We start from the raw sequence: 13,103 nt of genomic DNA, 5'->3' as shown, positions 1-13,103 counted from the left end.
AAAGAAAAAAAAAAAACATATATAGGAATGAGTAACAATGATACTTTAAAGGGCATAATACCAAGTGCTGGAAGTGCAGAAAAGAATACCACATAGCCAGACACAAGTATAATGCGCATACAAATAATGACAACAATAGTTTGACTAAGGAGAGCTGGAAACATAAAGGGAAACTAAAGAGTGTTAAAAAGAAAGAGAATACTAGTACAATAAATTTCTAGGAAGTAAGAGATAGGACCCAATTTTATTGGAAAATACTGAGTTAATGAGAGAAGTAGATTCCAGTTACACTTAATTATTTTTATGAACATTATAAATTGCTGGCAAATGATGATGACGGTATAACGAATATGAAAGTATTCAATTTATGGCAAATGATGTACACACCTCACTAATACTCAAAAACTCTAAAACTTCTCTTGTTGAAATAAAGAGGAGTATTAGTAAGTTAAAGAATAATAAGGTCCTGCAAATTATATGATATTAAATAATTGTACTGAATGCACCCAGCATCTCTTGTACCCCTTATATGAAAACTGTTTAATAAGATCCTTGATATCAGTGTCATTCCATCTGAGTGGCTCATCGGTACTGTAGTGCTGCTGTATATGAACAAGGGTGACACCCATGACCCTAATAATAATAAGGGGATCACACTTCTCAGCTGTATGGGGAAACTATTTACTTCAATCAGAAACGAACGTTTAAAGGAATAATCAGATGCTACTGTTATTATCTATGAATCACAAGCTGGATTTTGACATGGATACTGCACCGTAGATCATACATATTTTGCTTAAATGTACAACAGATTTATTTAGTTGGAAGAATAGGAAACTTTTTTGTTTATTTGTTGGCAAAAATAAGAAAAAACATTTGATAAGGTGTGGCGAGAAGGTTTGTGGTACAAGTCGATGAAGGAGAAGGGAAACGGTAAGATATTGAATGTAATTCGAAATATGAATAGTTATATTATATCTCCCATAATGTTAAACCAACACACGTCTGATACATTTTCATGTAATATGGGCGTGAGGCAGGGCAAAAAAATTGTTACCTTTACTTTCTGCATTGATGTTAACGATATTGAGAAGTTAATCTAATGTAACTGTAGTTAAATAGACATCAGTGATGATCTGTTTAATTCTTATTTGGTATTTCTTGTGTTTTTATGCAGATCTTTAATTTCCAAACTATTTTACGGTTTCTATCCTTCTATCTGTGCCTTCATCTCTAGTTTCCTTTCTGGTCGTTCTATAGCTGCGTTGTAAATGGCCACCGTTTTTCTTTTAGATTTATCAATGGTGGTGTTCCCCAGGGCTCTGTCCTATCACCAACTCTCTTCCTTTAATTCATCAATGCCCTTCTATGCTGTTCATCTAACCTTAACCACTCATACGCTAATGACTCCACCCTCCACCTTTCCAACAGCTTCCCGCAGCATCCATCTCAGCAGTTGCTTCAACAAGCAAGGGCTAAGGCTATGGCACACCTAATGTCTGAATTGGCTCATGTATCTGATTTGGGTAAAAATAACCTTTTTGTTTTTAATCCAACAAAAACTCAGTTCTTTCATCTATCAACCCAATAAAATCTTCCACAGGAGTACCCTCTAATTTTTAACAATACCGAGCTCAATCTTGCATCATCTTTAAACATACTTGGGGTTTCATTCTCTCAGGATTTATCTTGGAAAGAACATATTACCCTCCTTGTAAAATCTGCTTCCAAGAGATTTGGTGTGCTAAGCCAACACTGTACCTTCTTTACCCATGCACAGTTGTTGACTTTATACACGGGTTTTATTCGTCCCTGTGTAGAGTACAACTCTCATGTGTGGGGAGGCTTCCCATACACAGTGCTTCTCAATAGGGTGGAGTCAAAGGCCCCTCTTACCAGCCCTCTTTAACCTCTGTCCCTCCGCCACACTGATGCATCTTTATCTCTTTTTCTATCGCTACTTTAACCCGCCCCGTCCCAACCGATTTTCCACCACTGACTCCCCCCAATCCCGACCAATTTTGGAGAAAATTTTTTTTGACTCAAACCTCCGCTTTTGGTGATAAACATCGAAAGTTAAGAGAAATCGCCCACCTGAGGTTTAAAATACTCGATACACGTAGCAGTACCCCTTACCTTATTGGGTTTTCTATCAGGCTGGCTCCAAAGAAAACGAGTTCTATGGGAGGGTAACTATTCCACACCACTCATAAACGGTATCTATGTATTTTTGATTTGGTACGAATTTGTATGCAGTACGAGAATATATTGGTTTTCACACAGTAATATAGGCAATATAAGCATTGTTTCACTCACTAAACACATCAACATACCTGACGTTTTTTGGCAACATGACCTGATCATCATTTCTGATTGTTTCTTCCTCTAATGCTAGGTAAACTTTGTCCTCCACATGTCATCGATTGGGGAATCACTCTGGCCCAGAATTTTGTACCGTGGCACGACATGTCTTTACTGGCCAGGTCACTGGTAACAAGTAAATTACCAAGACAATGGCATGCAGAGGGGGAGGTCATGCTGGGTAAGGCATTGTCCCTGCCTGGCATCTTGTAGAGGAACGTGTCCCATGTATACTTACCAAAAATCATGCGCGAAAACTGAAAATTGTGCATATTAGTGACCTTGCAATTGATGTGCATTTATATACGTCAACAGGACTGATAGTGACAAAACGTGTGGACGTATATGTATGTCAACGGGACGCGGCAGGTTACTGGTCAATGCTCCTCTGAACTGTCTGCTTGCATCCCCCCACAACTATGGCAGGCACGTAGCACCCATCTAGCAACAAACTCTCATCCCTTTTCTGTCCAACTCTATAATGCAAGAGTTAACCACTACTCCCTGTCCTTCATGTAAGCAACAGGCCATCTCAGGAACTCTTTCTCTGTCTGTTTTTCCTGCTGCCTACGATCTCCAGTCTTTCAAACGCAGTGTGCCCAGGCATCTCGAAATGAATGGATCTTGAATTTGGCTCTCTGTTATAATGTTTTTGTTTTTTCTTGGATGGAACAATTTGCAGGCCCCTGGCCTTTAGTTCCTTCTTCCTTACATAAAAAAAGATGATACAGTTAAACCATGTGACTGTAAGCAGGGAATGAAACAGGCATTGGAAGCTATGTGTACATATTACTGTGATGGAAAAGTAAGGGTAAGCAGTAATAAAACAAAAATTGTAGCGTTTAGCGAAGGCAGAGTTCAAAGTAGCAATTATTAGTTTGAATCTGGTAGGGAAAGTACTGAAGGAAAGGGAGGATATAAATGTCTTGGTATATTGTTTAATTATAATGGTAGACTTCGTAAAGGAGAACTGTAACTAAAAGAACAGGCAATGAGAGGTATATATTCAAAAATAGGCACATGCTATAAGTATGATTTGCCAGTTGATATGGAGATTGAAATGCTTATTGTTATGGTGTTACCAGTCATGACTTATACTGTGTCTTAAAAGACTTTGAGTACCTTGTAAGTAGATAATCTTCTTTCCCATTTGTCATGCAATGACAGGAGAGGTAAAGAATAGTATGGGACTATTTTTATTTGTCTTGGAAATATTAACAAAGTATCTCACACACAGAGCGAAGTATAAAGTAGAGTCCCGCTAGCTACCTCCCTGTCTCGCTCTCTTTCTCTCTCGCCCATGTTGCTAGCCCTTCTCCCTATTACCTGCCTGTTCTATGGCTTGTCTTCTTCTGACCTCTTGACTCCTAAATTCTGGTGTAGCAGGGTTCGTGTTACGTGTGTTACACTGTGGTTGGAAAGTTCCAGAAACCTGTGTGTGAGTATGTGTGCATGTGTGTGTATGGTCACGAGGCGCTGTCGTGTGCCTATAAAGCATTCATTGAGTTAAGAGTGTGTAAGCATGTTTAGCATTGCTCGATTCTCGCAGACACAATACCTTCTCATCATCTGACTTCCTGCTTCTATCTGTCTCTCTATCAATCTATTTATCTATTTATCTATTATGATTTGTAATTATAATATGGAGACCTGACATTGCTCAGCTGCGCCACTGAAGGTCCTCCGACAGCAATTATCATTGACATATGCTAATCCATTAGTACATATATTGATTATAATATTGTATACATATAATATTCATAGTAAATTGCAATGATCAAGTAATATTACATTTTAAACAAGTTGTATACATAACTGAACAAATGCAATGGTTGTTGTATGACATTTTGTAAAAGGTGTATGTATAACAGACGTACGCATATAATTGTGCAATGGTAATACTGCTAGGTTATTACATTACATATTGGGTTATCCCTTTAGTAATGTCTAATATTTCACCTAACTTGTAAGATCTATCTATCTATCTATAGCCCGACGCCCTAATCCCACAAAGGGTGGCCGCAGACAAAACGCCTCCAAGTCACTCTGTCACCCACCATTTGACTCCCCTCCTCCCAACTCACCCCCCCCTCCCTCATATACCTCTCAACTCCATTCCTCCACCTCATCCTCGGTCTACCCCTCCCTCTCCCTCCCTCCACCTCACCTACATACACCCTCTTAGTCAGTCTTTCACTCTCCATCCTCTCCACATGTCCAAACCACCTCAGTGTATTTCTCCTAATCTTTTCAACCACATCCACATCTACCCCACAACTTTCCTTCACTTCTTCATTCGTCAACCTGTCCCTCCATGTCACTCCACATGCTCCTCTCAAGTAACTCATTTCCACTGCTCTCACTCTTGGCTTGTTCCCCTCTTGCAAGGTCCACGCCTCGCTTCCATACGTCAGGGTAGGGATCACAATACCATCATGCAGAGACTTCTTAACTTCCATACTCACCTCCCTATTTCTCATCACTGCTTTCAGTGTGCCAACAACCTTCTTTCCCTGCTGTACCCTTTCACGTACTTCATCCCCCAAAGTTCCATCCTTACTCATCACACTACCCAAGTATTTGAATGCACTCACATTCTCCATATCCTCACCATCCAACCTCACTGCACACTCTGTGACTTCATTCCTCTCAAACACCATAACTTTACTTTTGTTTACATTAACTTTCAGCTTCCTCCTCCTACACACTGTCCCAAATTCATTCACCAAACCTTGCAACTCCCATTCATCTTCGCTCAACAATACTGTATCATCAGCAAACAGCAACACCGGAAGCTTCCAAATCTCACCCTCATTCATTAGGGCCACCCCCACATCCACTGCCCTACCTTGTACCTCCTTTACGACCCCATCCATATATATATTAAACAGCCATGGAGACATTACACACCCTGTTTCAGTCCCACATTGAGATCAAAGAACTCACTCAGCTCACCATCCACTCGCACCGTAGCCCTAGCTCCCTCGTACATACTCTTCACAGCACTCAACAATTTCCCCTCCACTCCATATATTCTTAATACCTTCCACATACCTTTCCTATCTATTCTGTCATAAGCTTTCTCCAAGTCCATGAAGGCAGCGTACACTTTTCTTCCCTTCTCTAGATACTTCTCCACTAAACATCTTAGAACAAATATCTGATCTACACACCCTTTTCCCTTCCTAAATCCCCCTTGTTCTTCTCCAACTAGCTCCTCTGTCATATGCCTAACCCTATCAATGAGTATTCTACCATATATTTTACCAGTCACACTAAGAAGGCAAATACCCCTATGGTTACCACATACTTCTCTCTCCCCTTTTCCTTTGTACAGAGGAACAATTATACCTGATTTCCAGTCCTCTGGAACCCTTCCCTCTTCCCAAGCCAATCTACACAACTTCCATATCCACTCCACAACAATCTCACCCCCATACCTAAGCATTTCACCACACACTCCATCAATTCCTGGGGTCTTTCCCAGCTTAATCTTCTTCATCGCTTCCACTACTTCCGACCAACTGATCTCTTCCTCCCTCCTCTCATCTCTTCTTCTCCCAGCCATTCCCCAACCACTTATACTCACACTGCTCTCACTCTCTACATTCAACAAATCCTCAAAGTGCTCCTTCCATCTCCTCAATTTCTCTCTTTTCTCCACCAACAATCTATTATTCCTATCTTTCACTCCCCTACTATTTCCCCTTTCACACTGCCTTACTTTCTTTACCTCCTTCCAAAACAATTTCTTACTCTCCCTCCATTTCACACTCAGATTCCTCCCAAACTCTTCATCCACTTTCTTTCTTACTCTCCTTCACCAGTCTCTTAACCTCCCTTCTCCTGCTCACATATACCTCTCTCTTCTCTCTCTCATCTTCTCCCCCTACCTCTACTCGCCAACCATTCACCATATGCCTTCTTCTTTTGTTCCACAGCTCGTTTCACCTCATCATTCCACCATGCTGTCCCTTGCACACCCTTGCATCTCCTCCTCACTCCACAAATCACCTCACACGCTGCGCTTATCTCTTCCGTGAATATCTTACATACGTCTTCCACCCCTTCCATCTGCTCTAGCTCATACCTTCCCAATCTTTCTTCCACTATGCTCTTATACTCTGTCCTCTTCTCACTATCTTGCAATTTCTCCACTCTTCTCACAGGAGCTGTTTCCTCCTGTCTTCCCCTTCACCTCCTCAACCACTTTCTTTGCAGCTCTACCTTGGCCATCACTAAGTGATGGTCCGAGACTCCATTCCCCCACCCTCTCCACACCCTTGCATCCAACACTTGTCTTCTCATTCGCTCATCCACACACACGTAGTCTATCATTGCCTTTCGTTCAACAAGTTCACCATCCATCCTCCTCATTACTCTCCATGTATACCAGTGGATCATCTTATGACGAAAGTAGGTGTTGGCTATTGCCAACCCCTTACCAGCACAGATGTCCACCAAAGCACTACCATTCCCATCTACTTCTGCTGGCACACCCCACTGACCAACCACTCCATCCGTACATTCCCGACTTTGCCATTCATGTCTCCAATCAACAGCACTCTCTCGCTCCTCTCAAACTTGTCCATACATGCTTCTACTCTCTCCCAAAACTCATCTTTCACTCTTGCCACTCGATCCTCTGTTGGAGCATACACACATACAATCGCCCATGCTTGTATACCTACTTTTATCCTCACCCATACAATCCTTGCACCCACTGTTCCATACTCTCTTATATTCTCCTTCCACTTCTTGCTTATCATCAGACATACTCCCTCTCTTGCCCTCTCATTCTCACTGACTCCCGCACATATATCTACACCGTATTCCCATTCTCTCACCCTTTCACCTCCCCATTTAGTTTCAGTCAATCCACATATATCCACTTTTGCATCCTCAAGCACCTGGACAATCTCTCTTTCACTTCATCATTCACTCCTCTCACATTCCACGTTCCTACTCTCAGAATGTCCTTTGTCCGTTCCTAAGTCGTCAACGTATGGTCCGTCCGGGTCCGAGGCGCTTTATTTGCTTTTTTAGTTAGTTCTTTTTACGGGGTGGGGCACTAACCCACCACCAACCCTTTTAGTCGCCTCGTACGACAAGCAGGGATACTGGGGGAGTATTCTTGAAACCCCCCTACCCCCAGATGATTCTGGTAATACAGAATTGTGGTATAATTGTACGACTTTACATAATATTGTAGTAATATTGTGGTAATACATAATTGTAATATTTTATGAATTGTTACATAATATTGTGGTAATGCATAATTGTGTTGGCCTTATAATTGTAGGTACATTTTGTTAATGCGACTGTTACATAATTGTGTTGGCCTTATAATTGTAGTTAAAGTTACATAAAAGTTACATCTTGTTAATGCAACTGTTACATAATTGTTACATATTGTTTGTAGTTACATAATTGCAGTTAAAGTTACATAAAAGTTACATCTTGTTAATGCAACTGTTACATAATTGTTACATATTGTTTGTAATTACATAATTGTAGTTAAAGTTACATAAAAGTTACATCTTGTTAATGCAACTGTTACATAATTGTTTCATATTGTTTGTAGTTACATAATTGTAGTTAAAGTTACATAAAAGTTGCATCTTGTTAATGCAACTGTTACATAATTGTTACATATTGTTTGTAGTTACATATTTGTAGCAAGTGTAACATAATGCAATCGTTTGTCGTTACATAATTGTTACATATCGTTTGTCGTTACATAATTGTAATAATTGCAGTCCTGACATTGAATCCGGTCATGCTGCGGTCGATGATATGATGTGCCATGCCACTAACTTCTGGAGACAACAATTTGCATTTTTGTTTGTAGTTTATGTGGTATTTTGGGATTTGTAGTAACACTTACACTTATTTTCATTTGTTTATTATGTGATCTTACTCTATTTCTTTTTCTTTCTTTCTTTTTTTTGTATGTATTGATTTTCCATAGTTTTTTTCTTCGTTTGTCTTCGCTTTTTCTGTGTTGTTCATGGTAGCATAATTGCTGGCTAATTTCCTAGGGACCTTTTTTAAGGTTCAGTTTATATTGCACAGATATTACTGAAAATGATATTATATAGTCCCATATTTTGTTATTTTATATAAAAAATATATATACACTATATACAGTATTAACTATGTACACTGACTTGTTCTTCACTTGTACCTATCGTGGGTAATATGTGTGTCAGCACTGTGTGGAAATTATTGTCTTAACGATTGTGTTGAAGATGTTCACTCTTGCTAACGTCATTTGTGTTGGCCATTTTTTTTTTTCTGGTTTTCCTTGTAACTTAATTTATCTGTTTCCACTAGGTAGCTTTAATTAATGTTTAATACAGTCCTTTTTAATTGCTCACTGAGTAACTGTGATGGTATATTTTCTTTTATTACTTTGTAGATGTAAAAATGTATAGCTGTATGTATGAAACACGTATTTTATGTAGGTATAAATGGTAACACTCGTTGGTAGTAAATAAATGCTATAATAAATGAATGAATATATACAGTGTAGAATATTTATTGTTGGTGATTATTTAGTGTTTGAGTTATGCAGATAACTGAGGTAAGTATGTGAACGTAAGTTGTAACTACTGTATACAGCACGTTTTATATGTTTATGCAAAATGTGTTGTCTATCACTGTGTATCGTATAGATGAAGTAACTATGTAACTCACTAATTTTTACGGTGGTGGGAATGGTGTGAGTGGTGTTGCACGTGGTGATAGCGTTGTTCTTCACGGGTTGATTGACGTGTTGTGGGGTGTCAGACACACGTTGATACGTATGGTGACATCGACTTCCCACACTGGTAGCTGTGGTGAGTAAATGAGTAACGATGAGTAACTTGAGTGAAGATGAGTGAGTAAGATGAGTTGTGAATATGGGCTTGGTATTTGCTTCGTTGTCTTGACCTCTTCACTCCTGCGTCAGCGGTGGAGGTTGGGTGGATGTAGCAGAGAGAGGAGGGTGAGGTCTGGTGGTTGTGAGTTGTGAGTCGTATCTCACTCTTCGTTTGTTTGTTTTGTTTTTCTTTCTCGATGTTTTCTCGGTCCTTTTCTCTTGTGATTTACTCGTTGTGGGATGAAGACTGCCGCTACTTGTAGGAGCGTGTAGAAGATTATTCAGAATACTCGTAGAGTTGTTACTTGTAGTTGATTGTAGATGGTCATAGTTCGTTGGTTCGTCGTAGAAATTGCAAGATTGTTTGTATCACTATTTTGTTAAACTACTTGCAAGACGTCCTGTGACCTCTTCACCTCTACATCAGCATGATGATCGGGGAGACGGAGGGGGGGTTGGAGAGAATACTGTCAGGAGCTGGTTGTGAGTTGTCGGTTGTGAGAGGTATTTTTTTCTTTTCAATTTTGATATTTTGTAGGAATTCACTGTTGATTCGTAGACATGGTTCGTATACGTTCGCTGCTACCAAATGTCACAAAAAGACTTTGTATAAACTTGTAGAGAAGTTATATATATATTAGACTTGTGGACGAGCGGTTGTTATAGGTGAGTAGCTTGTAAGTAGATAATTTTCGTTCCCATTTGTCATGCAATGACAGGAGAGGTAAAGAATAGTATGGGACTATTTTTATTTGTCTTGGAAATATTAACAGAGTCTCACACACAGAGTGAAGTATAAAGTAGAATCCCGCGAGCTACCTCCCTGTCTCGCTTTCTCTCTCTCTCTCTCTCCTTTCTTCCATGTTGCTAAGCCCTTCTCCCTACTACCTGCCTGTTCTATGGCCTGTCTCCTTCTGAGCTCTCTTTCCTAAATTCTGGTGAAACAGGGGTCGTGTCACGTGTGTTACACTGTGGTTGGAAAGTTCCAGAAACCTGTGTGTGAGTATGTGTGTATGTCACTAGGCTTTGTTCCCCTGCTATCTCGCTGACACACTACCTAAATCATCTCCTGACATTGCTACTTCCTATCTGTCGTCGACATTTCTTCAGTTAACCTGCAAGATCATTTCCCTTTCCCAGGCTCGCATGGAGCTGTCTATCTATCTATTTATCTATCTATCTATTACGATTTGTAATTATAATATGGAGACCTGACAATTGCAGTCTGCAGAGATATGAGGAAACTTTATTGTAAAGAGTTGGAAATATTGCAAATTAAAATTATTAAAGCATCCTTAGCCTTTATTATTCTTTTTCTGTGCCTGCCCTCCTCTCTTCCTATTTCTCCCATCTTTCCTCTCACTTCTTATTGCTTCTCTTTCCTTTACAGGTGGCTTTACATTGAGTGACAAGTCAAATGGTTTCCTGTAAGCCAAGAAACCATTTACAACGCTGGATGGTAACATATAACCAAACCATACGTGCTCCCTACGTGTCAACAAGTGGGTCGGTGGAGGGTTAGTGCCCCTCCCCGTAAAACAACTAACTCAAAGTCAGATGGCCACCCCTTACGGGATTATGGCGTCTGGCAGTAGTAGTAATAGTAATGTTTTATGGATTCACATGAACAGAGGTACTGATATTGTGTACAGAGAACTTGGAGTCAATCTACTTGAAATATATTGTATATTATGTGTAGAATGATTGGTTACTGGTGTCGAATAATTTCAGGTAATAACACTAGGCAGTCCTATTTAATGTACAAATGTTTATTGCAGCTGGACATGTTAGGCAATTACATCTCACCAAGGATAGCCTCTGTTATGAGTGTATGTAATAACTGTGATATGTAGGATTTCGAATCCACCTCGGTTTAGAAAAGCAGTTGGACTGGGGTTAAAGACCAGTTGATTACTGCTTGGAACAATAACTTATTAACTAAGTTTGTGAAAGTTACAGAATGTACAAATAAGTTTATGGTATGGAGAAATATGAAATTTCCACGGATAACCCCATCCTAGTAAAGAAAATGCGAACTTGTAATAATAGATTACTAATAATTACCTGTAGATATCGAAGTGTTAGTAGAGAAGATCGTGTTTGTAGTATATGTGATTCTAATGTTGTTGGTGATGAATATCATATTTTGCCACACTGTACCAATGATAATCCTGTTAGGCTGCGAAGTAAGTACTGTACATCCCAAACAATTACATATTTAAGCCCACACAGTTATATATATGGTGCTCATGTAAACTACTGACGAAGACATCGTTTTTGGACGCAGTGTTTAGTGTGTTTAGAGAAATTGCTAGAAGGATAATGGATTATAACATGAGTTACAGAACGATAATAATTGTAACTTGAGTTATGCAGTTGTAATTTCTGTTTATTCAGTTGAAAACTGTTCTGTATTTATTTTAAAAATGGCTTGTTTTAGGAAAGAGCTGTAATCCATTTTTTTTTTTTTTTAAGTCTGAGCAGATAAATTCATTCCATTCTATTCACACACACACACACACACACACACACACACACACACACACACACACACACACACACACACACACACACACACACACACACACACACACACACACACACACACACACACACACACACACACACAAATGAATAAAACAGTATCCACTTTCATACCAGTATAAACAAATAAAAATATCTGAGACGAGGATCATGCTTGCAAAAACCTACAGAATATAATATGCATGAAGCTAGAATTTATTTATATAATGCAGGAGAACATTTGCAACAATAGTATGCCTCTACCTTCCACGAGGAAGTTTTCATTTTTAGACAGGCAGACAGACAGACAGACAGACAGACAGATAGATAGATAGACAGATAGATAGATAGATATGAAGACTGAATTACGAATACTTGTGATTATGAACAAGCGAGGGAAGATTACTGTCAATGTTTGTGCAGAAAATTACAGTGAACGGCCTGGCACGGCCTGAGTGTTTTTTCTTCAGGAACTCTAAGTCATCCCGTCATATTGGCAATGTCTCAGCGAGTTCAGCGAGAAATGATTCCGCAACATCACAGCTTTACTCGGGAGTATATGAAACAACTCGGCTATTCAAACCATAGAATCATCAGAAAAGATGTGCTTTGGCATTACATCAACTTATGCCTGACCAACTTGGACCTAACCCAACGTTAATTAACCTACCATAATGCCTTATTTTGTCTGGGAGGATGACGAAGGTGCAACGTTGACGATTCTTTTCTTGAGGCACTAAATAAGATATTGCCATTATGACTAGATAACTAATTGTACCTGGAAAAAAAAAAAGTGTCCAGCTCTCGCCGTACGGCCAGCCCCAACCTGATCGTCTCCCATTTCAGAAAATAATAATTCTAACCTAATAAAGCTAGAGCAGCGTTTTTTTTTTTTAGTTCCAAGGTCGATCAGTGCGAGAGTGTATGTTATGGTTTACAAAACTATTATTGCACCGCAACACCATACCACGTTGAGTACACCGCTTCCCGTCCGATCAGCGAAGTTAAGCAACGTTGGGTCTGGTTAGTACTTGGATGGGTGACCGCCGGGAAACACCAGATGCTGTTGGCATCCCTACGTGTCAAGTGGGGCTGGTGGAGGATTAGTGCCCCTCCCTGTAAAACAATTAACTCTAAGCCCTTGGCCACCCCGTTTGGGATACATGGCGTCTGGCAATGAATGAATGAACACTGCAAATGAGAAAAAAAAAAAATCTTCCATTCAGCGCGAAAATGAGCTTCATACTTGTATATAATCTGCAGTAGAAACTCATTAGTAACTAGAAAGCACTCAGAGAGCGCAGACCTCAGTCAATGCCATCGCCATTAAAAAAGATCTGGATCTGGATCCGTT

The 13,103-nt window shown here is 39.7% G+C and overlaps 1 pseudogene; it reads left to right on the top strand.

Moving 5' to 3' along the window:
• Window positions 1-12,703: 12,703 nt before the first annotated feature.
• Window positions 12,704-12,821, top strand: LOC145391336 (5S ribosomal RNA; annotated as a pseudogene).
• The last annotated feature ends 282 nt before the right edge of the window (window positions 12,822-13,103 follow it).

Source organism: Coenobita brevimanus, chromosome 17 (genome assembly GCF_032717465.1).
Source record: "Coenobita brevimanus isolate Jiangsu-jjx chromosome 17, ASM3271746v2, whole genome shotgun sequence".
In the NCBI taxonomy this organism is placed as follows: domain Eukaryota; kingdom Metazoa; phylum Arthropoda; class Malacostraca; order Decapoda; family Coenobitidae; genus Coenobita; species Coenobita brevimanus.
The sequence above is the reverse complement of the archived record's forward strand: the minus strand, read 5'-3'. Positions and strand labels throughout refer to the sequence as shown.